This window comes from Triticum dicoccoides, chromosome 7B (genome assembly GCF_002162155.2).
Source record: "Triticum dicoccoides isolate Atlit2015 ecotype Zavitan chromosome 7B, WEW_v2.0, whole genome shotgun sequence".
Taxonomy (NCBI): Eukaryota; Viridiplantae; Streptophyta; class Magnoliopsida; order Poales; family Poaceae; genus Triticum; species Triticum dicoccoides.
The window spans coordinates 319397034-319422895 of NC_041393.1; the positions used below are offsets into that span (position 1 = coordinate 319397034).

Here is a 25862-nt window from a genome sequence, read left to right on the forward strand (position 1 = left end):
CATAGGGTTTTTCATAACACCCTGGATTTTGCCCTTTTGTTTTTCTGATGATTTTCTTGTATTTCTTGATTTGAATTGTTTTTATCTGCTATGTGGTTCTGAAACTTAGGAAGACCATGTCTTCATAGGTTTTATAGTGGCTTGTCATCCTCATCATCATCCCAAGATCATGTCATCTTCAGCCTTGACCTAATACAATATTCTATTTCTCGGGAATATTCATTTCTATTAACGGAATAACCCTTTAGACTCTAGGTTGTGAGCAAACTACCTTTCTGCCTCTCCATAAATCCCCAAATAATTCTCATAAATTCTTTGGGTCGTATCTTGCTTAAATATGGCAAAAAACATTTCATTGCCATGTTCAAAAATCATCCACCAATAATTCCCTAGAATATCATGATACTTACTTGTTCCCTAAGCAACCAAATCTTGAGGACGAGATTTCTTTAAGGGGGAAGGTTCGTAACACCTTGGATTTTGCCCTTTTCTTTTTCTGATGATTTTCTTGGATTTCTTGATTCGAATTGTTTTATTGTGGCTATGTGGTTCTGAAACTTGGGAATACCATGTCTTCCTAGGTTTTATAGTGGCTTGTCATCCTCATCATCATCCCAAGATCATGTCATCTTCGTCCTTGACCTAATCCAATATTGCTTTCTAGGGAATATTCCATTCTATAAAAGGAAAAACCCTTTAAACTCTAGGTTGTGAAGCAACCTACCTTTTTGCCTCTCCATAAATTCCCAAATAATTCTCATAAATTGTTTGGGTCCTATCTTGCTCAAATATGGCAAAATATTTCATTGCCATGTTCAAAAATCATCCACCAATAATTCTTTTCCTGTCCTTCCCTAAATGGAACTTTGCAAAGCAAGTGCTATTTTTCTTTGTTTGTTTGCCTCCAAGATTTTTGGACATCATTTCAAGTCCATATCCTGGCCTCATGCAAATTTTCAACCACATTTGCCTAGTAATTGTTTTTTAGCTAATTTCCAAAGTTTCCATCCCAAACAAAACTTTTTGAAGGAAGTATATTCTAGGCATGTCCAAATGAGATGAAACTTTGCCAAATACTTCATTTGACCAAATCATGTCTCTCTACCAAATTTGAGCTCATGTAACCCTTCCATATGAGCCCGACTCCAAATCTTGGTTTCTGGTCAGATTTTCACTTTGCCAAGCACCCATATTTTATATTGCTTTATTTAAGCTGAACATTTTCCAGGACATTCTCTTACCCATATCAACTCCCTCCACCATGTTTTGACTCAATTCATCAAACCATTTGCGCTATGCAATGTTTCCAAATTTCTATGTAGGGAGATGCTTTATGAAGCAAGTGCTATTTTGGCAAGTCCAAATGACATGAAACTTTTTGGGCATCTTCATATATTCAAATCATTGGGCCATGCCCATTTCCAGCTCATTTCATGCACTTAAGTGAGTGCTGCTTCTTCATCTCCATTTCTGGCCATTATGTCACTTTCTACAACAAGTACCCTCTAAACCTCTCCTCTTGAGCTGATTTTTGGCCATCACCATCATCTTAGTATGTGATCATCACCAGGAAAATCCCTTCCTTCGTTCGCAAGCTGGTGTCCCCACTGCACAACACAAACACTTTGTTGTTGGTCTGCTTTGGGGCCATTTGCAATTCTCTTCTTTGCCCCTGGACCGAATTTTTTCTTCATTTGGACTAAGGGCAATATGGACTATTTACTACACATGGTCGGCTTGGCCAGACTGCACCGTGTGCGCCAGTTCACGTGATGACTGTGTGGCCGGCATGCACTATCTCGCACTCTGGCGAGTGGAGCCGCATGTCTCGGCCATTTCCTCCATCTTCTCGAGCGTTGATCGTGTCCAGTAGTTCCCACGTGAGCCTCTGCATCGTCCCGTGCCAGGGCCCCCTCCTGTTTCGCCGTCGTCGAGCGCTCGCAGCTGCGCCCGTGCCGTGTCCAACCACTGTCATCCAGTAGAGCGCAGCTCGAGCTCACCCGTGATGCTCCCGAACCTTCCCCTAGCCTATATAAGGCGTGCCCGACTTCCTCCACAGCTCACCCACTCCTCCCTCGCCTCATTTGCGCACCGGAGTTCCTCAATCTCGCCATTCTTCTTGGACCACCGTAGCCCTCGCCGGAGTTCATCTTGCTTCCGGCCGTCCTAGCCACTCCCTCCCCGTTCCGCCACCTCCACCCTCTTCCCCTTGTCCCTGAGGACCGCCCCACCCCCTCTCCCTCCCCGGGAACGTCCCGCATCACCGGAGAGCCCCACCATTGCCCGCCTCCTGTCATCCTCCTGTCGCCATCGCTCACCATTGTACCAGGCCACCCCGGCGCCGGCTGACCTCGGGAACGGGTGCGGTATGGCGCGGCGAACCCGCCGGTGCGCTCGGCCGGGCTGGAGCTGGCCTGAGCCGGCCGGCCGCCTCGTCGGTCTTCCCACCCCTGCCCTCCTCTGCCTCGTGCGAGGACGGAGGGAGGAAGAAGATAACGACGTCGTTCAGCCCCTCCCCTGCCCCTGGGCCCACGCGCTAGTATCACACCCCTCCATCGCACGTGGTAAGTGGAAACGTCTTCTCGCGAGTCCGTTTTCATTTGAGGAAAGCATATTCCATTCCTTCTTTGGCAAAAATGTGTTTTCTCCTTTGGAAAACATATTTTTCTCTACTGTAGCCAAGAATGCGCTTTCTCTGCTCAGAAAGCACATTTCCTAATATGTGCCTCTGCCTTATCCACTCAGGGACCCGTTGGTGATCAAAATATTCATAGATTCGTCCCTCCTGTTCATCACCTCGTATCTCCGCGGCCGTAACTCCGATCGAGGTGAAACCAACACCCACTTCTTCGTCTCGTTAAGATTTTTCCGTTGGTACATTTTTCACTATGTGGTCCCATAGTGAAAATGACCATTTTGCCCTTGCATCTAAGCAGCCCCCTTCGAGAGAGAAGAACATCCAGCCTTTCGTTCCACGGTTTCTCCGCACTTCTCCCCGGAGTCTCCGTCACCCCCAGGCAAGCCAAAACAACCACTTGAATGATAGACATGCAGTAGCCATGGTTTCTACTTGAATATTTAATAAAAGTTTGCCCGTTATCTACCTGCCTGTTTGCTACTACTGTCGTTGTTTCGGTTATGCTCATGTATTCATGTTCACCTTCATGCTATGTTTCGATGCATCTTGTTATCTTGTACCTCTTGCTAGTATTATTGTTACATGTCATGCTTGGTAGTAGTACATGCTGGTAGTAGTGATGTTCCTTCTGGTGCATGCTTATAGTCTGTTATCTAGTACCATCGCAAGGCATGTTCCTTTGCATCTAGTTGGTTACATGCTTACTTGGTAGCATTCTTGTATGTTCTTGCTTGGTATTTATTGTTTTTGATGCTAGTGGTCATGCTATGCTCATGTGTATTGTTATACTTATGCTCGTCAGTATGCCATGCTCGTTTGGTTAAATGCTTCATTGTTGATCTGCTTGATGATTATGTTGCACATCCATGCTTATGTTGATATCATGCTCATGCATTATAGTTGCATCATGTTATGGCTTGGCATACTGCATTCAAGTTTAACTGGATAATAATGAACTTGAACAACTGTTGGCTAGAAAAATAGAGAAGGCTGGGATTCGATCCAGGGCCTCCTCGGTGGAGGTGCACAGCGACGACCAGCTGGGCTGAGATGTGAAGCTTACTCTGGTGAACTCAGTGATTTCCTCTCTTGCAATCTATGCGATGTGTTCCATCAGGCTGCCGCCGAAAATACTAGATCACCTGGATAAACTGAGGCGGTATTGCCTTTGGGCAAAGAACACTGACGATGGATTGAAAGTTGTCTCCCTGGCAGCCTGGGAGTTAGTTTGCAGGCCCAAGCACAAGGGAGGGCTCGGGTGCTTGACTTGAGGATCCAAAACCAGGGCCTACTGCTCAAACAGCTGCACAAATTTTATAACCGCATGGACATTCCATGGGTTAATCTTGTTTGGGACACCTACTATGAAGGCTCGATCCCGCATGCTTCTACTCCATGTGGATCGTTCTGGTGGAAGACGTACTGAATCTGGCACCAACATACAGAGCAATCACTTCAGTTGAGCTTGGGGATGGGAGTTCAACACTGTTCTAGAAGGATGCCTGGCATGATGATATACTTGCTGATAGTCATCCCCGTCTCTTCTCCTTCGCTAAGCACGAAGACATCTCTGTCAAATCACTCCTGACATCGTCTACGCTTGGCCAAAATTTCCATCTGCCACTTTCGATGCAAGCTAGAGAAGAGCTCGATGACTTACAAACATCCCTGGCTTCGGTGGAGCCCACGGAGGTTAACGATGCCTGGCGGCTGATTTGGGGTGCGGAGGAGCTCGCCTCCAGCAAATACTATCTGCACTGTTTTCGGGACATGGAAGCGGACGATGCGTTCACGTGGATCTGGAAATCTAAGTGCACCAACAAATGGAAGGTTTTTGCGTGGCTACTTCTTGCGGATAGGCTGAACACTCGGGGACTGCTCAAGAGGAAGCAGATGAAGCTAAGGGATGACAACTATGCGTGCCTTCTGTGTCACAATCCTCCAGAGGAAACGGTTGAACATCTATTCTTTCACTGTGAATTTAGTCAAACATGTTGGGGGAAGTTGGGGATCACGTGGCCTCTCCATGGCAACCGGGTGCAACTTTTGCATGCAGCTAAAGGCACGTGGGGCAGACCAATGTTCATGGATGTCTTCATCATCGCCTCCTGGACCATTTGGAAGGAACGTAACAATAAACTGTTCAGAAGTGTGGCGCCGACCGTCGAGGGGTGGACCCAGAGATTCAAAATGGACTTTGGCATGATGAGACACATGACCAATCAGGCCTTGGTGCCTTTCGTTGACCAAGTGGTTGACCTGATCTAGCTGCATAAACCTTGTACCTTTGTTGTATAGGGATACCCTGCCTCCTCTTGCCCCTATGTAATTTCTATTCCTTGTAACTTTGTGTCTTGAAATGTAATACAAAAGTCAGTGGGGGGCTGCCCTCACTGTCCCAAGTTCTAAAAAAAACTGTTGGCTGAGTCATGGTGCCACCAAGTCGAGATGACCAGTGCAGCCACATTTGCCTTTATGGGAAGGCCCTAATGAGGTCTATTGTCATGCCTCTCGCTGGTGCCTTCAACGAGGGAAGGTTATGGGCGCATGCTACCCTGATCAGGTAGGCGGACATAAGCCTTGTGTCCTGAGTTGTTTCCGTGCTTTATCCCTATTTGGGACTGTTTATGTTTTGCCACTGTAGTGGCCATTGGATGTCACGGGTTGACATCGGGGCCACCCAGGACTTAGCCCAAAGGGGAGTTGGTCAGAGTGGACAAGAGAGTGTGATGGCAATAGATCGGTTGTGTTGGAGTGTCATTGGTCCACCCGAATGGGAGAACGAGGCCATGGATTCTGTGGTGTTGGTACAGTGTGCTAACATCTGCAGAATGTGTGTTTAATCTGTTGATAGCCGCGCTCGCGGATATGGGCCCAATTTGTAGTTGGTCACATTATGAGCCAACTATAATAGTAACTTGTTTAATAATAATCCCGTTCTGGTGATGAGAAAGAGGTTGGTTGTGATCAAGAGAGGATCACGAAGGTATCATGGATACCGATGTTGGTTGATCTTTATGTGATCACGAGATGATCACGATGGTATCATGGATACCGAGGTTGGTAAGTTGATGCATGCTATGGTTACGAGGTAACCGCCGAGCTAGAGTAAGTTGGTGCATGATAATGTTAGTCAGTTGCATGTTAGTATCATCATGTTGATATGCTCATGCTATGCTTATTCTAGTCGTATCATGTTCAGTTTGTGCATGCCATGTTATCCTAATAGTATCATGCTCATGATTGATTTAACCTGCTAATGTCATGGTGTTGTTTATCTTGACTACTTTTGGTTATTGTGAGCTTGCTTGTTTGGTGTGGTTCCTGTGTTCCTGAGCTAGGATAAACGTTCCAGCCAGAGTCCCTGTGGATTGGAGTCCATCATCATCATTCATCATTCCGCTCCCAGTAGTTGTTCCGCTGCCTCGAGTTGTTATGCTGCTTGAATAGAGCAACTATGGTTGGCGTAGCGTCGCTATGCCGATGTTATTCATTGTAATATCAGAGACCTTGTATTCATATTCATGTTGTAATAGAGAGCTTGTTTGTTCTATTCTAAGAAGTGTCATATTCCAGAAGACTACACCTCGATCTCTGGGCTGGAATATGGGGCGTTCTGGTTTCTCTGAGCCAGGGTGCCACAGGGCTTGCTATCAGAGCAGATCTGGCTATAGAGCGTCCTTGCTCGCTGGAACGTTAGGAAATGGTAGTATCTGGTTTGGTTGTTTCCCTTGTTTGCTGAATTTGGTTGTTGCGTTTGTCTGCTGCATATAGTCTTATTAGGTTACCCCTAACCCCTGTTCCGTGCGTAGATGGTGGTCAGCTTCCATGAGTTCAGTGCCCTTCCCAGAGCTCCCGGTCCTTTTCCTATTGTGTTCAATCCCACTCCTGCACCTCTCAGCTTTGCCACTCTCCTTGGCGATATGTGGCATAGCATTTATCCCCTCGGAGATCCACCTCATTATCAAGTATTCCAGTTTTCTGCTAGAGGAAGAATCCTGGAGTATGTTGCTCATGTCCATCTACCAACCCCGATTCCTGTTGGTAAGCGCACCAATAGTTTTCATGGTGGTTACGGTGCTACTCCCAAGTGTGCCATTCAGCTTGCCGCAATGGCAGGAATCACCACTCTTCGTCAACAAGAGAGCGTGGTGCAAGAAAACTGCGCTTATCTGTACTATCCCACCAACGACAAGAATCCTAAGCGGATCAAGTTTCCGTCGTTCAACCCTCAAGATGACCCAGCTATCTCCACCATGTCGCGTTACATGACGGCCGAGCGTCTTCTTATTTCCGAGTTAGTTCGAGGTGCCATATGAGCTAGGAGCTATCTTGGTGCCACCCTACCTCAGTTTCCACCAGCTTCTCCAACCCTTCCGCCTCGTCCATCTGGAGTTTCAGAGTCAGCAGTTCCACTCTCTACTCCTTTAGTTTCTTTGTCAGTCCCCAAGTGTTTTCTCAAGCGTAAGGCGTAGTCCTTCGTGTAGTGCATGTGCATCTGTTGTAGTACCATTATTGGGGATATGACTATTGGGTATGACCCGCTCAGGAAGAGCCGAGTCATGCCATTGACGACTCAATAATAAAGATGGCGGGTCATGAAGCAAGCTTATTGAAGGCCCAAGACACCGAGGCGACTTGAGGCCCAAAAGGATGAACCGTCATATGTTTAACTTGTACTATAAGGCAAGCTTAGCTAGTCTCCGAGCCGGACACGTTCTGTATGAGCCGGCCGGGACTCTGTAAGCCGCCGGGCATCAACCTGTGTATATAAAGGGGTGACCCGGTGGCGGGTTAGGGCAAGAAAACAATATATCGAGAACTAGGTCAACCGTATTCGCTCCCTGCTGATCGAAACCCAAGCAATACAACCTAAAGTAGGAGTAGGCTTTTACCTCATTGAGAGGGGCTGAACCTGGGTAAAACCTCTTTGTTTCCTTTGTCCCATTCAATCCTTCAAGCTAACCTAGCGACAATGGCTCCACACCTAAGTCCTCTTGCTAGGGCATCTACCGTGTTAAGTCCACCACAGTTGGCGCCCGCTGTGGGGCCAGCGCATGGTGGTTTCGAGTTCTTGAAGGGCAACTTCACAGGGATCAAGGGATACGCCATGGGTCGGATGACTAAGAGTCGCCGCGGCAAGCTCTACATCGACGACGTGGGTTGGGGCCCTGAGGCCGGCTCAATTGAGTACGGGTACCGGGTCCCCTTTGGCGGGATTCATGTGTTCATCGGCAAGTTCAGCGAGTCGGAAGCTGAGCCGGACACCTGCACCGACATCGTCGAGACGGCTCAGCGCATGCAACCCACCAAGTTTCAAGCCGCCCCGAAGTGTGTCTTTGTTGGTTTTACTCAAGGAGTGGCTTTTTAGGGAGGATCTGTGTCCGGTGGAGAGACGGTCGTCTAGTCAGGCGATGAGTCCTCAACCGGCGAGACCAATTTCATGTACCAAGTGCAATATGATAGGCTTGGGGGCTGTTCCGATGGCGACAGTATTCCAGACTCCTATGAGCCACCCAACCGGGCAACTATGGTTGGCGTAGCGTCGCTGTGCCGATGTTATTCATTGTAATATCAGAGACCTTGTATTCGTATTCATGTTGTAATAGAGAGCTTGTTTGTTCTCTTCTAAGAAGTGTCATATTCCAGAAGACTTCACCTCAATCTCTGGGCTGGAATATGGGGCGTTCTGGTTTCTCTGAGCCAGGGTGCCGCAAGGCTTGGTATCAGAGCAGGTGTGGATATAGGGCGTCCTTGCTCGCTGGAACGTTAGAAAATGGTAGTATCTGGTTTGGTTGTTGCCCTCGTTTGCTGCATTTGGTTGTTGCGTTTGTTTGCTGCATATAGTCTTATTCGGTTACCCCTAACTCCTGTTTCGTGCGTAGATGGTGGTCAGCTTCCATGAGTCCAGTGCCCTTCCCAGAGCTCTCGGTCCTTTTCCTGTTGCGTTCAATCCCACTCCTGCACCTCTCAGCATTTCCACTCTCCTTGGCGATATGTGGCATAGCATTTATCCCCACCGAGATCCACCTCATTATCAAGTATTCCAGTTTTCTGCCAGAGGAAGAATCCTGGAGTATGTTGCTCATGTCCATATGCCAGCCCCGATTCCTGTTGGTAAGCGCACCTACAGTTTCCGTGGTGGTTACGGTGCTACTCCCGAGCGTGCCATTCAGCTTGCCGCAATGGCAGGAATCACCAGTCTTCGTCAACAAGAGAGCCTGGTGCAAGAAAACTGCGCTTATCTGTACTATCCCACCAACGACAAGAATCCTAAGCGGATCAAGTTTCCGTCGTTCAACCCTCAAGATGACCCAGCTATCTCCACCATGTCGCGTTACATGACGGCCGAGCGTCTTCTTATTTCCGAGTTAGTTCGAGGTGCCAAATGAGCTAGGAGCTATCTTGGTGCCACCCTACCTCAGTTTCCACCAGCTTCTCCAACCCCTCCGCCTCGTCCATCTGGAGTTTCAGAGTCAGCAGTTCCACTCTCTACTCCTTTAGTTTCTTTGTCAGTCCCCAAGTGTTTTCTCAAGCGTAAGGTGTAGTCCTTCATGTAGTGCATGTGCATCTGTTGTAGTACCATTATTGGGGATATGACTATTAGGTATGACCCGCTCAGGAAGAGCCGAGTCATGCCATTGACGACTCAATAATAAAGATGGCGGGTCATGAAGCAAGCCTATTGAAGGCCCAAGACACCGAGGCGGCTTGAGGCCCAAAAGGATGAACCGTCATATGTTTAACTTGTACTATAAGGCAAGCTTAGCTAGTCTCCGAGCTGGACACGTTCTGTATGAGCCGGCCGGGACTCTGTAAGCCGCCGGGCATCAACCTGTGTATATAAAGGGGTGACCCGGTGGCGGGTTAGGGCAAGAAAACAATATATCGAGAACTAGGTCAACCGTATTCGCTCCCTGCTGATCGAAACCCAAGCAATACAACCTAAAGTAGGAGTAGGCTTTTACCTCATTGAGAGGGGCTGAACCTGGGTAAAAACTCTTTGTTTCCTTTGTCCCGTTTAAGCCTTCAAGCTAACCTAGTAGCAATGGCTCCACACCTAAGTCCTCTTGCTAGGGCATCTGCCGTGTTAAGTCCACCACAGTTGGCGCCCATCGTGGGGCTAGCGCACGGTGGTTTTGAGTTCTTGAAGGGGAACTTCGTAGGGATCAAGGGATACGCCGTGGGTCGGATGACTAAGAGTTGCCGTGGCAAGCTCTACATCGACGACGTGGGTTGGGGCCCTGAGGCCGGCTCAATTGAGTACGGGTACTGGGTCCCCTTCGGCGAGATTCATGTCTTCATCAGCAAGATCAGCGAGTCGGAAGCTGAGCCGGACACCTGCACCGACATCGTCGAGACGGCTCAGCGCGTGCAACCCACCAAGTTTCAAGCTGCCCTGAAGTGTGCCTTTGTTGGTTTTACTAAAGGAGTGGCTTTTTAGGGAGGATCTGTGTCCGGTGGAGAGACAGCCGTCTACTCAGGTGATGAGTCCTCAACCGGCAAGACCAATTTCATGTACCAAGTGCAAGATGATAGGCTTGGGGGCTGTTCCGATGACGACAGTATTCCTGACTCCTATGAGCCACCCAACCGGGTCACGATCTTCATGGCCGGTATGCAGCCGGTGCAAAATTCTTCAACTGCGACAACAATGATCTCTAGTTCAGCAACTGCTACGGTAGCCGAGGCAGGGGCGCTGTGCGCCTGCCGGCTCAGGTTTTATCTGAACTGTTGGAGGCTCTGGCAATGTTGCTGAAGGTGGAGGTAACCTCGACGAATCAAGCGCAACATAATGTGGACATTGCGAAGTTATGTGATGAGATAGATCAAGCTAAGGAGGATCTTAACATTGAGAACACCCGAATGGCGATAGAGCAAGCCACCTTAGAGAGGGAAGCAGAGCGGACTCAAGCAGAAATTTTTTGCTTGACGTTGGACCGGAATGCATCAAACGCTGCTTTTAAGAGAAGGAATATGAGTCATTTGCCTCCAGTGTACGACGCAAGAAACCTTTGCAATACGCCTGGGGTGGGAACCAGTAACCTACCCATTGTGGATCGGGCCATTGATGCACCTGCTGCTGGAGCACCGGTTCGGCCACGTACTGCAGACCCCCCATGTTTGAACTTGACTCCTCCTCAGCATGTTTTGATGCCTCCGGGTCATTATTTTAACCCTCTGGTTAATATAATAGATGCGGCTACCCGATTGGCAGCTCTCCCAGTTCAAGACGAGTCACCAGCTGCGATGGAAATACGGCGAGCCAGAGAACTTCTTCAGAAGGCAGTGGCTCAACAGGCAGCTTATTCATACAGTCGTGAGTGGATTCACTCAACCCCGCGTCCAAGCCGGAGTTATAGCAGGCACATTGATTCGCCGGCTGTATCAAGCAGTGAGTGGCACCCTCAACCAGCCTTGTAGGCCTGACCTGCTACGCGGTGGTAATGATGCTCAGGATTTGGTGGACGAGGGCACAGCGCGGCGCGAGGCTGAGTTGGCGGCTCAACAACTATCTTCGGTTTACGCGTCGGCGTCACCGGAGGCAGGTGTGACCTCTAGAACCCTTTGCCATGTTTAGTGCCGACTTTACGTAATGAGTGCTTGCCTAAGGACTTCAAGGGCCCTTGCAAGGTGCCTAATTACATGGCGGATCAACCACCAGAAGCTTGGATTGAGAGTTATGAGATGGCAATGGAGATGCTGGATGTTAGCGATGCTGCATGTCCTAAGTACTTCACCATGATGTTGGACGGGCCGGCGCATACTTGGCTAAAAGGATTGCCCGCTAACTCCATAAGATCATGGGCTGAGCTGAAGGCGTGTTTTATTCAAAATTTTAAAGACACATGCAAGCATCCTATGTCGATTCTGGACTTAGATTCTTGTGTCCAGGTTGAAGGCGAGTCAACAACCAATTGGGTACGCCGGATCTCGGTCGTTATCCATTCATCAGACAGTATCAACGTCGGTTTAGCCGTCCTGATGCTGAAGAAGAATTACCGTTTTCTTCCTCATAAACAGAAGCTGGGGCGGCTTAAGTGCAACTGCAATGACATGGGGGAGCTCATGGTAGCTCTTGTCAAGTATGCCGATCTGATAGTATTAAAGACCTTGAGTCTGACGAGGAGAAAGCTAGCAAAGAGAAAATAGTGGCAATGCAAAGGCACAACATAATGCGACGAGTCAAGGTGGCAATGGTAAGCGCAAGGCCGACGGCGGTTTAGACTTTGTGGCTAACACCAATGCGCAGAACAATAATCAGCATCTTAAGGGGAGAACAGCAGCACCCCAGTTTGGAGGGCCAAAGTTCAACCTTGAGGCCATGATGAATCATCCTTGCCCAAAGCACGACACCTAAGAGAAGCCGACAAGTCATCTGTGGAAGGATTGCTTTATCATGAGGGAGTATAGAAACCCTAATTATTACCAAAATAATCATGGCCCGCACGGCGACTCAGGATCGAGCTCTCACGGGCCTGGATTTGGAGGTGGCGGTTCAAACTCTGGCTTTCAGGGCCAAGGCAATCAAGGTGGCTTTAATCAGCAATCTGGTCAGGGGAATCAGCCACAGCAGTCATGTTATCAGAGCAATCCAAAGCAGCTATATAGTGGTCAATATCATGTGTTTACCACGAGTTTGTGCAAACAAGATCAGAAAATCCATAAGCAGGCGGTGAACTCAGTTGAGCTGGCGATACCTTGATATTTGAAGTGGTTTGAGTAGCCTATCATATGGAGCCGTGAAGATCACCCGCCCCGGGTTGACAATCCAGTTCAATTGGCATTGGTGGTTATCGGTGTGAAATCCGGCATATCTCATAGTAGGGGTCCTAAGCTAGGCGTGTTGGAGCGATGGTAACATGGACACATGGTTTTACCCAGGTTCAGGCTCTCTCGAAGAGATAATACCCTACATCCTGCTTTTGACTGTATTGATACGGGTATAGTACAAGGTACATGTATCTACCACGAGATTGTTCTAATGAATATTAGATGATCTATTGACTAGCCCAGCCTCGGTTTATATAACTCACCGGAGGCCTATGGTTTGGAGGAGAGTCCTTGGCTTGAGCGCCAAGTTTTGTGGAGTCTTCCTTGTATGCGGCATGGGCTGCCTAAAGTGGCCCATTAGTGAATCGCCATGGGGGGTCCTCGGCCCGATCCAACTAGTTGGGAGATGACGTGGTGAGTAACCCCTAGTCTAGGACACCGTCAGTAGCCCCCTGAACCGGTCTTCAAGTTGGGGATGATCCTTCGATTCTTCCGAACTATTCTTCATCTTCGGTCGTCGGTCTTGAAAACTGGTCCAACAAATCTTCTCATCTTTGATCTTGAGGATCGCCGAAGTGAATCTGAAGAGTTTACACATCGGGTATCCGAGGAGCCCCTTTATGTTTTTGGCCTTCATCAATGCCTTGTTATTTTCATGTCACACCTCGGGTTTGAAGTTATTCCCGTGTGGCGGTGGCCTCTTGCGGCCGAGCTCCAACGCCGTACTGCATCCGAGCTCCAACACCGGACTGTATCCAAGCTCCAATGTCGGACTGTATTCGAGTTCCAACACCGTACTGTATCCGAGCTTCGATGGTGGACTGTATCCGAGGTGTCATAGATCCCCTTGGTTCGAAAAAGTCGAAGGAATTCAGCCAAGCTTAATGCCAGAAATGCCCTCTATGGAGCTATCCACTTGTATCCGACCTTTATGCCGGACTGCATCCAAGGTGATGCACTACCTCAAGCGTGGGCTGATTTTTTGCAATTTAATTACGATTGGTGCAATTTATTTGCTGACGAGATGTATAGCCAGTAGCCCTCAAGGTGTGAGTCGGTCTAAAACCCGAGATGCACCTGGAGGAAAAATAAATAAAACCGCAGATCCCAGTAGCCCCCGAGCGTTAGGTCGATTCGCGAGATCGGCCTGAGGATCAATTCCTAGCTCAGCAACATACTTAGGAATAGAAACGCCATGTAATATATTAGAGGAAATAGTGATCGGCGGACGGTCCCTTGAGATAAGATTTTGAGAACTCACCGTAATATATTAGCTTGATGCCAGATAAGTCCCAGATGGTACCTATTGTTGTCCGAAGACGCATTTTCCCATAGCTCGGTCAAGCTGAACACTAAGCACTATAGGTTCCTTTCTTTGGGTTGTCATGCTGACCATGATCATGAAACCTCACCTCCGGTCAATGTGGGAGAAAAATATTGAGGATTTAGTTCGGGGAAAGTTCCCAAACTCTATGGTCTCATGAACCAAAATTTTCACTTCCGTCATTGCCGATCAATTATATCCTGTAAGATGGATAACTTTCGGCTTCACCTAGTCCGAGGTACTAACCCGGATGACCCGGTAGTAACAATCAAAGAGGTGCTCCCTTTACCACCTAGCCGAACAATCGGGAGCGTAGGGTTAAGCACTTGAGCCAGGCAACCCAGCTTGGCCAAAATCTTAAGTCAAATTTGATGCATATTTATGGCTTTATAATGATGATTACGGAAGGTAGCGCTTGTATACTAAAAGCAAATGCTGATGATATGTTTATTTTGACTCCGTTGCGACCGTTTATCATTTGAAAGTTGCCCATTGTTGGCTTCGCCCCCTTTGTATATGCTATGCAGGGTGTTTCTGCAATAACAAAACAACCCTTAGCCGATGTCTCGGTTCCCGAAGGCGGTTGTGTTAGCGGAAACAAGGCAATCAGATATGCGGGCTTTATAACTTTCAACTAGTCATAAGAGCTTAAACTTGGGAGGCCAGTTACTAGGCAGCCAATGTCAAGCTGTAAACACTTCGGCCAATGTTATGAACATCCCGTCATTTAACACGGGGTGACCTCTATCGATCTTATAGTTTAGCACAGTCATCAGATCGCTGACCAGTTTGCGCTTATTGTGACAGTCAGTTTTCGGCTTTGTCCACTTAGGCGCTGTAACCATGCGAGCTGGAAGCACAATCATAGTGGTTCTCCCTTCGCACACCTAGCCGAACAAAGCGGAACGTAGGAGGCAAGCACAGGAGCCGGGCAACCCAACTATTGACTAAAGACACAATTCAAAATTGATGCATAAAAAGCAGTGCCCGAGAACGCTTTGCCGAGGACTCTATGGGGTAACTTGGTTTTGGTGGGTTCGGCTATAGTCTCAGCCCCCGTTAATATTGCCAATGCTTTAAAGGAGTCTGGCGTTGCACTGCTCGGGAACTAGTCCCGGTGTGGCATGTGTTTTGTTAACGCTGAGGTGTAGTTCGGCAGGAAAGATGCCGAGCTGTGGGTCGAAAAAGATCTCCCGAGCTGAATTATTATGCAAGGCACCTCGGTCATGAGGATGTCACGCCTCCTAACAGAAAAACACACAAATAGCTTGAAAGTACCGTAAGGTTGAAAGCCAAAAGAAAAAAACGTATGTAAAAACTGGATGTCCGAACTAGATCAAGTTTTTTGGTGCCAATCTGAAAATTGGTCTTAAAAAAATTGTGCTACTGTGGTGCTTTAATATGACGCATCCGATCTCTAAACTTCAAGTAGGTCAGCCTTTGGCTTCAACCTCCATATCCCGAAGGCGGAGTGCTTCTCAGAGGCCAATATACCAAACTAAATTCGAGCGGCTTTAAAGAGAAACCAGGCTACCCGGCTATTGACCATACACTCGAGTCAAGAAAGCGGCAACAAAAAAAGACTTTGCAACGACTAAGAAGAAATAATTTATTATAAAATGGCTCATATAAATTTATGAGCCCCCAGTTAACCTAGGCAAAGAAAGTTGTTTTTAGCACACACTATTTTAGACAAACATGTCTTTTTTGAGCACAAATGTAATGCTTGGTCAAACCGAATAGAAATAAAAAATTGAGAAAGTTGAGCATGAAAGAGACTTAGCTGGTTAATGTGTTCGGTGTCGATGACGTGGGCCGAGCTTGCAGCGGGTCGAGGTCTCAGCCCCCTAGCAAGTTGTGAGGTGTCTGGGAAAGGAGCTCGGCTTGATGAAGAAGCGAGGCAGCATGGTGGATGTGGCGAGGCGGAGCCCCCAGTCCGACCGAGGAGATGGAGCAGGCCGGCAGTGACGCTGAGGTCCCCGGCGTGGGTTAATGAAGTGATGATGAAGCCCCCGGTCAAGCCGAGGTGACATAGTAGGTCGGTAAGGTGACGACGGAACCCCCACGTCAGCACGTTGGTACGCCGAGGTGATGGCTCCTCGACCCGAATCATTTACCTACGCACAGAAAATAGTGCAAGCCGGAGGTAATAATAATAAAAAAATAAAAATCGTTGTGTAAATAATTTATGCAAAGTGAATAATAATAAAATTATGGTCTGTGCGTCGAACAACCGAAGAGGTAGAGTTCTCTTAACGATGCCGACGTCTCCGAGGCAACCGAACATGTCGGTATGGCAATTCGACCAACAAGGTGATCACATGAGCCGATTTATGCCGATTGGGACAACGACGACGGCTTGCCGAAGTGACCGCTTGTCGCTGTCGAAGTCAATTACCTACACATGTAAAATAGTGCAGTCCAAATAATAATAATAATTGAAAAAGATGCATAATTGATTTATGTGAAGCGTATAATCCGGTAATATGGCTTGAGCGCCGAGGTTGGCTCGATAGCGTGCTGGTGTTGTGGCACGGCGATGTCGACACAGGTCGGCCGGCCTAGGTCATGGTGCGAGGTTGGCGAGACCTGGACCACATACAAATTTCTGTAGAATATCTCTGCAAAAATAGTGCAGTACAAACGAACAGAAAATATTCTATGTGTAATAATTTTATGTTCTAAACAAAGAGTCAAGAAAGACAAAACCTGTTTGACGACAGCTTCAGTAATAGAGACCGAAGCAGATAAAAGAACCTGATCTGTACTGTATGAATTAGTACAAAGAATTGGTATTCATCAACTGCCTGAAGTAGTACTACGAGTTCAATAGCTAGTTTTATCAACAAAATCTTGGAGACTATGCTGCAAAACTGATCATCGACCGCATTAGCACTTAGGCGTACAGAAGCAGCAAGAAAAGAAAGAAAAAGAACTACTACAAGTGAACGATAGCGGCCATCTTGCGCAGAATTAAATAAAGGAAAAAACATATAGAAGGAAAAAGACAAAAGTTAAGAAAACTCCCTGGATGGCCGCCGCCATGCCGGAGCGTCTTGGCTCTGCATGGTACTGGTCTGTCCTTGGCATATACTCTTCGGGACCGGCGCTACATACGACATCCGGAGCCAGTGTCCAATCGATCTTGTACGTGCTCATCTCTTTGATCGGACACCGTTGTTTACCGATCTCTAGACTGCAGTACCACACCCGATGCTATTTACGAGCACGCCGCCATAGCAAATTTTCTGGACCTTGATCTCAGCTTAATCTATAAACAAAATTTGCAAACTGGCAAGAAAACAATTCACGCAAAAACTTATGCGGATTAGCTATGATTGAAAAAATATCACCTGATTATTGATTTGGATCCCATCGAACCGCGAGGAACACCCAACAGGGTCTCAATGAAAGCACCAATGTCAGTGTGAAATCCAGCATATCTCGTAGTAGGCGTCCTAAGCTTTGTGTCTTGGAGCGATGGTAACATGGACATAGGGTTTTACCCAAGTTTGGGCTCTCTCGAAGTGATAATACCCTACATCCTGCTTTTGACTGTATTCATATGGGTATACTATAGGGTACATGTATCTACCACGAGATTGTTCTAATGAATATTAGATGATCTATTGACTAGCCTGGCCTCGGTTTATATAACACACCGGAGGCCTAGGGTTTGGAGGAGAGTCCTTGGCTTGAGCGCCAAGTCTTGTGGAGTCTTCCTTGTATGCGGCATGGGCTGCCTAAAGTGGCCCATTAGTGAATTGCCATGGGGGTCCTTGGCCCGATCCAGTTGGTCGGGAGACGAAGTGGTGAGTACCACCTAGTCCAGGACATCGTCAGTGGTTGCTCCTTAGTTAGGAGGATAGAAGCTTACAAAGGTGCTCATGGTTGGGGGCAATAGTATCAATATCCTTTACTATGATACTTTCCGCCATATGAATTTGAATGACAAAGATCCTAAGACGTCTTCTACCGTTTTCCATGAGGTGGTGCTTGGTAAGTCGGCATATCCGGTGGGTAAGATAATCCTGGAGGTGGCCTATGGTAATGACCATGATTCTAGAGCTGAAAAATTGACCTTTGAGGTGGTCAAGATCAAAAACCGTATCACGCTTTGTTCGGGCGGCCGGCTTATGCCCAATATATGGCACAACCTTGGTATGTTTATTTGTAGCTTAGAATGCCGGGTCATAAAGGCACCATCACGGAGCACGGTGATAGGAAGATCACTTTGTATTATGAAGAGGGTGATGTTGCGTATGCTGAGTCGGCTTGTGACATAGAGGAGTTGAAGTTTTATAAAGATAACATTGACCAGGCGGATATGATACCCTTAAATAAGCCAACTACAAAGAATGACCCCCCGTTGAAGTTTACGTCGGCAGATGATACTAAGTTGGTTGATTTTGTTCTTGGTGACTCATCCAAGCAATTCAACATCAGTGCTAATATGGATCCGAAATAGGAAAGCGCGCTCATGGAGTTCATCCATGAGAACCTGGACATCTTTGCATGGAAGCCTCCAGACATGCCAGGTGTACCGAGGGAACTCACTGAGCACACTCTCAATATTGATCCCAAGTTTAATCCGGTCAAACAATTCCTTCATTGTTTCAATGAAGAGAGGCGTAAGGCTATTGGTGAAGAAGTGGACCGGCTCTTGGCTGTTGGATTCATCATTGAAGTTTTTCATCCTGAGTGGTTGGCTAACCCTGTGCTGGTGCTTAAGAAAAATGGCACTTGGTGTATGTGTGTGGATTATAAAGATCTTAATAAGGCCTGTCCGGCTGACCCTTTTGCTCTCCCTCGTATTGATCATATTATTGATGCTACGACGGGTTGTGAGCGTTTGAGTTTTCTGGATGCTTATTATGGTTATCATCAGATCAAGATGGCAGTTAAGGATTAGGAGAAGACAACATTCATCACTCCCTTTGGAGCCTTCTGCTATGTGTCTATGCCTTTTCGGCTCAAGAGTGCCCAGGCGACTTATCAACGGTGCGTTTAGAATTGCCTTGATGACCATATTGGATGCAATGATCACGCTTATGTGGATGATATTGGTGTGAACTCTAGGAAGAAAGAGACTTTGATAGATGATTTGAAGGAGACCTTTGACAATCTCCGGGTTTATAAGATGATGCTTAACCCGGCACAGTCTGTCTTTGGCGTGCCAGCAGGAAAATTATTGGGTTTCTTGGTTTCTAAGAGAGGCATTGAAGCTAACCCGGAGAAAATCAAGGCTATCACTTCTTTGGCTAAGCCGGCATGTATAAGCGACGTCCAGCGCTTGGCGAGTTGTACGATGATGTCTACTACACAATCTTCTTCTTGTAGACATTGTTGGGCCTGCAAGTGCACACGTTTGTAGGACAGTAGCAAATTTCCCTCAAGTGGATGACCTAAGGTTTAAAAGTCCGTGGGAGGCATAGGATGAAGATGGTCTCTCTCAAGCAACCCTGCAACCAAATAACAAAGAGTCTCTTGTGTCCCCAACACACCCAATACAATGGTAAATTGTATAGGTGCACTAGTTCGGCGAAGAGATGGTGATACAAGTGCAATATGGATAGTAGATATAGGTATTTGTAATCTGAACTTATAAAAACAGCAAGGTAACTAATGATAAAAGTGAGCGTAAACGGTATTGCAATGGTAGGAAACAAGGCATAGGGCTCATACTTTCACTAGTGCAAGTTCTCTCAACAATAATAACATAGATAGATCATATAACAATCCCTCAACATGCAACAAAGAGTCACTCCAAAGCGCTAATAGCGGAGAACAAACGAAGAGATTATGGTAAGGTACGAAACCACCTCAAAGTTATCCTTTCTGTTCTATCTATTCAAGAGTTCATAGTAAAATAACATGAAGCTATTCTTTCCGCTCAATCCATCATAGAGTTCATACTAGAATAACACCTTAAGACCCAAATCAACCAAAACCCTAATGTCACCTAGATACTCCATTGTCACCTCAAGTATCCGTAGGCATGATTATACGGTATGCATCACGCAATCTCAGATTCATCTATTCGACCAACACAAAGTACTTCAAAGAGTGCCCCAAAGTTTCTATCGGAGAGTCAAGACGAAAACGTTTGCCAACCCCTATACATAGGTTCATGGGCGGAACCCGCAAGTTGATCACCAAAACATACATCAAGTGGCACATGATATCCCATTGTCACCACAGATAATCACGGCAAGACATACATCAAGTGTTCTCAAATCATTAAAGACTCAATCTGATAAGATAACTTCAAGAGGAAAACTCAATTCCTCACAAGAGAGTAGAGGGGGACAAACATCATAAGATCCAACTATAATAGCAAAGCTCGCGATACATCAAGATCGTGCCATAGAGAGAACACGAGAGAGAGAGAGAGAGATCAAACACATAGCTACTGGTACATACCCTCAGCCCCGAGGGTGAACTACTCCCTCCTCGTCATGGATAGCGCCGGGATGATGAAGATGGCCACCGGTGATGGGTTCCCCCTCCGGTAGGGTGCCGGAACGGGCTCCCGAGAGGTTTTTGGTGGCTACAGAGGCTTGCGGCGGCGGAACTCCCGATCTATCTTGATATTCGATGTTTTTAGGGTACGTAGGCTTATATAAGCGAAAGAAGTCGGTCGGGGGAGCCTCGAGGGGCCCACAAGAGGGTAGGGCGTGCCCAGGGGGTGGGCGCGCCCCCTGTCTCGTGGCCTCCTCGATGATCCCCTGGCTTGCACTCCAAGTTCCTGGGATTGATTTTGTTCCAAAAATAACTTTTCCGAAGGTTTCATTCCGTTTGGACTCCGTTTGATATTCCTTTTCTTCAAAATACTGAAACAGGCAATAAAACAACAATATGGGCTGGGCCTCCGGTTAATAGGTTAGTCCCAAAAATGATATAAATGTGTAAAATAAAGCCCATAAACATCCAAAAAGGGTAATATAAAAGCATGGAACAATCAAATATTATAGATACGTTGGAGACGTATCAAGCATCCCCAAGCTTAATTCCTGCTCGTCCTTGAGTAGGTAAATGATAAAAACAGAATTTTTGATGTGGAATGCTACCTAGTATAATTCTCAATGTAATTTTCTTTATTGTGGCGTGAATGTTCAGATCCAAAATGATTCAAAATAAAAGTTCATATTGATAAAAGAAATAGTAACACTTCAAGCATACTAATCAAAGTAATCATGTCTTCTCAAAATAACATAGCAAAAGAAAGTTTATCCCTACAAAATCATATAGTTAGGCTATGCTTCATTTTCGTCACACAAAGATGTTACCAACTTCTATACCCCCGATGACAAGCCAAGCAATTGTTTCATACTTAAATAATCTCAAACTTTTTCAACCTTCATGCAATACATGGGCGTGAGCCATGGATATAGCACTATGGGTGGAATAGAATATGATGATGGGGATTGTGTGGAGAAGACAAAAAAGGATAAAGTCTCACATTGACGAGGATAATCAACGGGCTATGGGGATGCCCATCAATTGATGTCAACATGAGGAGTAGGGATTGCCATGCAACGGATGCACTAGAGCTATAAATGAATGCTCAACAAAAGAAAACTAGTGGGTGTGCATCCAACTTGCTTGCTCACGAAGACCTAGGGCATTTGAGGAAGCCCATTGTAGGAATATACAAGCCAAGTTCTATAATGAAAAATTCCCACTAGTATGAAAAAGACAACTTATGAGACTCACTATATGAAAAACATGGTGCTACTTTGAAGCACAATATATGAGACTCACTACATGAAGAACAAGGTGCTACTTTGAAGCACAAGTGTGGAAAAGGAGATAGTAACATTGCCCTTTTTATTTATTTTCCTTTTTTTTATTTTCTTCTTTTTTTCCTTGTCCTTTCTTTTTTCCTTTTTTTTCTTTTTGGGCAATACTCTAATAATGATGATCATCACACTTCATTGATTACAACATATGAATTACAACTCGAAACTAGAACAAGATATGACTCTATATGAATGCCTCCAGTGGTGTACCGGGATGGTGCAATGAATCAAGATTGACATATATGAAAAATTATGCATGGTGGCTTTGCCACAAATATGATGTCAACTACATGATCATGCAATGGCAATATGACAAAAGTAAAGTATGTCATGATGATGATGAACGGAACGGTGGAAAGTTGCATGGAAATATATCTCGGAATGGCTGTGGAAATGCCATAATAGGTAGGTACGGTGGCTGTTTTGAGGAAGGTATAAGGAGGTTTATGTGTGATAGAGCGTATCGTATCACGGGGTTTGGATGCACCGGCGAAGTTTGCACCAACTCTCAAGGTGAGAAAGGGCAATGCACGGTACCGAAGAGGCTAGCATTGGTGGAAAGGTAAAAGTGCGTATAATCCATGGACTCAACATTAGTCATAAGAACTCATATACTTATTGCAAAAATTTAGAAGTCATCAAAAATCAAGTACTACGCGCATGCTCCTAGGGGGATAGATTGGTAGGAAAAGACCATCGCTCGTCCCCGACCACCACTCATAAGGATGCACAAGCCAAGTACACTTCATGTTTCAAATTTGTTACACAACTTTAACCATACGTGCATGCTACGGGACTTGCTAACTTCAACACAAGCATTCTTTAAATTCATAATCACCCAACTAGCATGACTTTAATATCACTACCTCCCTATCTCAAAACAATTATCAAGTATCAAATCGATCATAGCATCCAATTCACTTCCTATAATAGTTTTTATTATACCCAACTTGGATGCTCATCATTCTAGGACCAACTTTGAAACCATAGCAAATACCATGCTGTTCTAAAATACTCTCAAAATAATATAAGTGAAGCATGAGAGACTAGCAATTTCTACAAAATATAACCACCGTCGTGCTCTAAAAGATATAAGTGAAGCACTAGAGCAAAAACTATCAAGCTCAAAAGATATAAGTGAAGCACATAGAGTATTCTAGCAAATTCTAATCAAGTAGGCTTCTCCCAAAAGGTGTGTACAACAAGGATGACTGTGGTAAACTAAAAAGCAAAGACTAATATAATACACGATGCTCCAAGCAAAACACATATCATGTGGCGAATAAAAATATAGCTCCAAGTAAAGTTACCAATGAACGAAGACGAAAGAGGGGATGCCTTCCCGGGGCATCCCCAAGCTTAGGATTTTGGCTATCCTTGAATATCTTGGGGTGCCATGGGCATCCCCAAGCTTAGGCTTTTGCCACTCCTTATTCCATAGTCCATCAAAGCTTTACCCAAAACTTGAAAACTTCACAACACAAAACTCAACAGGAAATCTCGTAAGCTCCGTTAGTATAAGAAAATAAAACAACCACTTAGGTACTGTAATGAACTCATTCTAAATCCATATTGGTGTAATATCTACTATATTCCAACTTATCTATGGTTCATATCCTCTCATACTACTCATAGGTTCATCAAAATAAGCAAACAACACATAGAAAACAGAATCTGTCAAAAACAGAACAGTCTGTAGTAATCTGTATCAAACGTATACTTCTGGAACTCCAAAAATCCTACCAAACTAGGCAGACCTAAGAAATTTGTGTACCAATCCATAGCAAAAGGAATCAGATCAGAAGCACGTTTCTGTGAATTAACAAACCTAATTTACTGAGTGCAAAGGTTTCTGATTCTCACCAGGATCAACACAACTATCACCGTAAGCTATCCTAAAGGTCTTACTTAGCACTTTATTGAAACAAAACCTATAAAACACGATTACTACAGTAGCATAATCATGTGGACACACAAAAACAGTACGGGTAAATATGGGGTTGTCTCCCAACAAGCGCTCTTCTTTAATGCCTTTCTAGCTAGGCATGATGATGACAATGATGCTCACATAAAAGATAATAATTGAAACATAACGGGAGCATCATGAAGCATATGACTATCACATTTAATTATAACCCACTTCCTATGCATAGGGATTTTGTGAGCAAACAACTTATGGAAACAATAATCAACTAGCATAGGAAGGTAAAACAAGCATAGCTTCAAAATTTTCAACACATAGAGAGGAAACTTGACATTATTTCAATTCCTACAAGCATATATTCCTCCCTCATAATAATTTTCAGTAGCATCATGAATGATTTAAACAATATCACCAGCACCTAAAGCATTCTTTTCATGATCTACAAGCATAGAAAATTTACTACTCTCCACATAAGCAAAATTCTTCTCATTTGGAATAGTGGGAGTATCATAAGAGACTTGAACACTAAAAATTTTTTCCACATTAAAAGAGTAATGTTTAGAAAAAGGGTAATCATAATCATGACAAGATTTGTAAATATAATCATGACTACTTTTTATAGCATAAGTTTCATCACAATAATAATCATGAGTAGCAACTTCATTCTCATCATAATCGATTGAAACCTCTCCCAAGATAGTGGAATCACTAAATAAAGTTGAAACTCTTCCAAACCCACTTTCATAAATATAATCATCATAGGTAAGAGGCATGCTATCATCATAACAACTTTGCATATCAAAACTTGGGATGCTAAAAATATGATCTTCATTTAACATAGCATCCCCAAGCTTGGGACAAACATTAATTTCAGCAAATATATTCTCAAATATTTCATCCTCATCAAACATAGATTCCCTAAGCTTGGGCCTTTTCATATCATAAGCATAACCACTCTCATCATTAATAGTATGGATAGCACCAATAGTATAGCAATTATCATCATCACAATGAGTACTAGGAGCAACATCATTTGGGAGGGATAGCTTTTTACCTTTGTTGCCCCTTCTTTTCCTTTTCTTTTTCACATTATGTGTGGGTTCAACCTTCCTCTTTAAGCTCCTTATTGATGAGATTGGTTGAATAGAAAGCTCCTCCTCGATACCTGATTCATCATAAAAAATAATAGGAGGATATTGGGAAGTCTCTTCCCTTTCATTAGTATTCTCTTCATCTTCTATTTGCTTTCTTTTCTTTAGGTAATTGGCAATGTAAGGATTTTCAATGCAAATCACCGCACAATACAAATAAATCTTCTCTAGATCAATATCAAGGAATTTCTTATGGGCAAATTCTGGAAGGTCCTTAATTAAACGTTTCAATTCTTCATAACCCAAAAGCAAACTAAGTTCATTGTAATGAGCAAGGGATATCAAATCATCACAATTTTTGGACACGATTCGATCATGAAACAATTTGCATCGGAGATGTAAATGACCACGTTCATTGCAAAGTTCACAAGTACGGCAAAGGAAATTTAAATTTTCAGCACTCACATTTAGCCTTTCTTTCAACCATTTAGTTTCTAAATGCTTATGCCTCTTGCAATATATATCTTCTCTATTTGGTGCGTTCATGCAAACATGCACTCCACAAAAGTTGACATGCTTATAAGATATATTTTCATCATGACTTGAGCAATCATCATTAGTACTATGGATATTCAAGGAGTTCATACTAACAACATTGCAATCATGCTCATCATTCAAAGATTCAGTACCAAACATTTTAATGCACTCTTCTTATAGCACTTGAGCACAATTTTCCTTTCCATCATTCTCACGAAAGATATTAAAAAGACGAAGCGTATGAGACAAACTTAACACCATTTTTTTGTAGTTTTCTTTTATAAAATAAACTAGTGATAAAACAAGAAGCAAAAAGATTCGATTGCAAGATCTAAAGATATACCTTCAAGCACTCACCTCGCCGGCAACGGCGCCAAAAAAGAGCTTGATGTCTACTACACAACCTTCTTCTTGTAGACGTTGTTGGGCCTGCAAGTGCACAGGTTTGTAGGACAGTAGCAAATTTCCCTCAAGTGGATGACCTAAGGTTTGTCAATCCGTGGGAGGCGTAGGATGAAGATGGTCTCTCTCAAGCAACCCTGCAACCAAATAACGAAGATCTCTTGTGTCCCCAACACACCCAATACAATGGTAAATTGTATAGGTGCACTAGTTCGGAGAAGAGATGGTGATACAAGTGCAATATGGATAGTAGATATAGGTATTTGTAATCTGAACTTATAAAAACAGCAAGGTACATAATGGTAAAAGTGAGCGTAAACGGTATTGCAATGGTAGGAAACAAGGCATAGGGTTCATACTTTCACTAGTG

General features: G+C 45.0%; 1 long non-coding RNA gene across 1 annotated transcript; it reads left to right on the forward strand.

Annotated features, from left to right (window-relative positions):
- The first annotated feature begins 2046 nt into the window (after positions 1–2046).
- LOC119335242 lies at positions 2047–4649 on the forward strand. Its single transcript, XR_005161758.1, has 3 exons — positions 2047–2564; positions 2746–2828; positions 2937–4649. It is a non-coding gene; the product is annotated as an uncharacterized LOC119335242 (long non-coding RNA).
- The last annotated feature ends 21213 nt before the right edge of the window (positions 4650–25862 follow it).